At 39.9% G+C, this 2,939-nt stretch overlaps 1 pseudogene; it reads right to left on the bottom strand.

The window, feature by feature from the left end:
- Nucleotides 1-1,735: 1,735 nt before the first annotated feature.
- LOC100895107 (dnaJ homolog subfamily B member 6 pseudogene) lies at nucleotides 1,736-2,472 on the bottom strand (annotated as a pseudogene).
- Nucleotides 2,473-2,939: the final 467 nt, after the last annotated feature.

Below are 2,939 nucleotides of genomic sequence, written 5' to 3'. Positions count from 1 at the left end.
CCTTAGCACCTCACTTTATCCCCACAGGAGACCTTCAGAGTTATGTGTGTGTGACTGTGTGTGAGTGTATACGCCAGAGATGTGTTTTTTCTTATCAAAAAAACCAAAGTGATATTTATGATCAGACCATGATTTGGAGAAATACATTTCTCCCATATCCAGTTCCAGAACTGAAGTAATCTCTTTGATCTTCTACCTTTAATTACTACATTTTCATATCATTGCCACTCTTACAGTGGCATTGACAGGGAACACTGGAGTTGCATTCCTGGTTGCCATCAGAGACATGCCACTCCGTCTGGAGGATGCCGCTCATAACGTTATTTTTTTACTCCATCTCATAAAGCCTGTTCTGTATAAATATATTTTGATTAATTAATAAACAGGATGTAATGAATTCTGGCAGGGTGACATTTGAGCACAAAGCAAGGGGCTTAAACAGATCCTGACATGTGTTAGCCAGGAAAATACCCCACACACATGTACACACACACACACACAATCTCTCACACACAGTCACACTCATAGTCTTTTTATTCATTGGAGATATTATGTAATAAGGACTTTCCGAAGGTTAATTTGACATTTGAGAGGAACTAGGCAAGAAATACAGAGGCATAGCAGAGGCAAATATTCCACAATAGCTGGTTACTGATCAATAGTGGGGCATCTATATTTTAGAACTAAAATCTCTAGACAACACTAGGACTGATTGTTTCTAGTAAACCTGAAATGGCTCATAAATAAATCCATTTTTTGAGAAAGGAGTTTTATTGTTTCTTACCAGTGTTCTCTAGTAAATCCTATCTTGGTATTCAGGGACAGGAATATGGAGACTTATTTGGCACATTGGTGTATTCAATAAATATTAGTTGTATCTTAATAAAATCAGTATTTCCTAAGCACACGAATCTTGATTTTGAAGATCTTGAATGTCTCCACTGTAGCAATTCTTGTCCTCAAGGTGTACATATATGGAATGTTCTGGATACATGGTTGGCAATTCAGCTCAATATTAGTAAACTAGTCAGTATAAAATCTAGAGAAGAAAAGTTGCTTTTATTGTTGGAGAACCTTCCTTATCACTTCTCTATGTACTTTTTTTTTTAATGCACCAATACATTCACAGTTATTTTCTTTTTTTTTTAAGCAAATGACAAAGACCCAGTTTACCAGTTTTACTTTTTTAAACCTGTTTAACATTACATAAACAATTGTCAAAACTACTAAGTTGCCAGCATCCATGCACAACTAGAAAACATCCGTAATTTATTACCATTATTGCATTAATATCTTTCACTATTAAATACCGAAAAAAATTGAAATCATTTCTGTAGAAGATTGTTCCAGGCCATGTTAACTTCACGGCAGGCTGACCCTACGTGGCTCATGTTTCAGACACAATTGAAAAGCAGGTCCATACTGGTGTTAGTGTACCGTCTTCTCCTATATTAAAGAGTCAAGACTCACCCTGGAGCACATTTAATAAAAAAGGAAAGTACATACAGAGATTCACAACAATTTTAAAGACAAAAAAAAAATGGTCCTATTATGCGGTCCCAACAATAAACTCAAAAGTGTATGACAAATAGAGGCTCTGATGCGCTGTTTATAAATACTTTGGGTACAATTACACTAAAAGTCGATTTCATTTGAGATCTTCAAAAAAAGTTCCTGTTAATCCTCAAACGGTGCTTGTTATACTTTAACAGTTTTGTTAAGTGCGGGCATTGAATTACTTGCTGTCCAAGCGCAGCAGCTGCTCCTACCATTTTTTGTTAAGGACTTTAACTGGTAGTCTTCAACTTCTACTCTTTCTTGACCATTCTCGACAATGCTCTTTGTAGTGATTTTTCTTTTCTAATATCTAACTTCTTTGGTTGAAGTTGATATCGATTTGAAGTTGCCCATCCCACTACCACCAGATGACGTGGAAGAAAACGAAGTGAACCCTCCGTAACCCAGTGACCCAAATGAAGTAAATCCCAGTATCAAAAGAAGGAAATCTACTTCCAAAAGATGGAAATCCACTGAACATGGAGAACGACCCCATCCCTCAGCTTCTGCTTCCTTGGGGACCCCTTGGATTCCCAAAGAAGTCCTCAAAAGTGTCTTCAAAGAAGTCAAATGAAAATGGGTCCCTTCCACCAAAAAATACCCTGAAGACATCATCTGGGTTACGGGATGTGACGCCAAATTCAAACGGACTGTCAAAATGACTTCCTCCTCCTCCTCCTCCTCCATTTAATCCTTCTTTGCCGTATGCCATAGACGTCCCGTTTCTTAGCATCTGACAGCACCTAACATGCCTCTGCTATTTGTTTGAATTTTCTCTCTGCTTCTTCTTTATTCTCAAGATTTTTATCTAGATGCCACTTCAGTGCCAGTTTCCAATATGCGTTTTTAATATCCTCGGGTGACGCATTAAGGCGTGAAGTTCTGCACGCCTAGAACTTCATAGTAATTCACCATGTTTTTGTGTGTGTGTGTGTGTGTGTGTGTGTGTTTTTTTTTTTTTTTTTTTTTTTTTTGAGACGGAGTTTCGCTCCTGTTACCCAGGCTGGAGTGCAATGGCGCGATCACCGCAACCTCCGCCTCCTGGGTTCAGGCAATTCTCCTGCCTCAGCCTCCCGAGTAGCTGGGATTACAGGCACGCGCCACCCTGCCCAGCTAATTTTTTGTATTTTTAGTAGAGACAGGGTTTCACCATGTTGACCAGGATGGTCTCAATCTCTTGACCTCGTGAACCACCCGCCTTGGCCTCCCAAAGTGCTGGGATTACAGGCACGCGCCACCCTGCCCAGCTAATTCTTTGTATTTTTAGTAGAGACAGGGTTTCACCATGTTGACCAGGATGGTCTCAATCTCTTGACCTCGTGATCCACCTGCCTCGGCCTCCCAAAGTGCTGGGATTACAGGCTTGAGCCACCGCGCCTGGC

The sequence above is a fragment of the Callithrix jacchus genome, chromosome 18, assembly GCF_049354715.1.
Source record: "Callithrix jacchus isolate 240 chromosome 18, calJac240_pri, whole genome shotgun sequence".
Taxonomy (NCBI): Eukaryota; Metazoa; Chordata; class Mammalia; order Primates; family Cebidae; genus Callithrix; species Callithrix jacchus.
The sequence above is the reverse complement of the archived record's forward strand: the minus strand, read 5'-3'. Positions and strand labels throughout refer to the sequence as shown.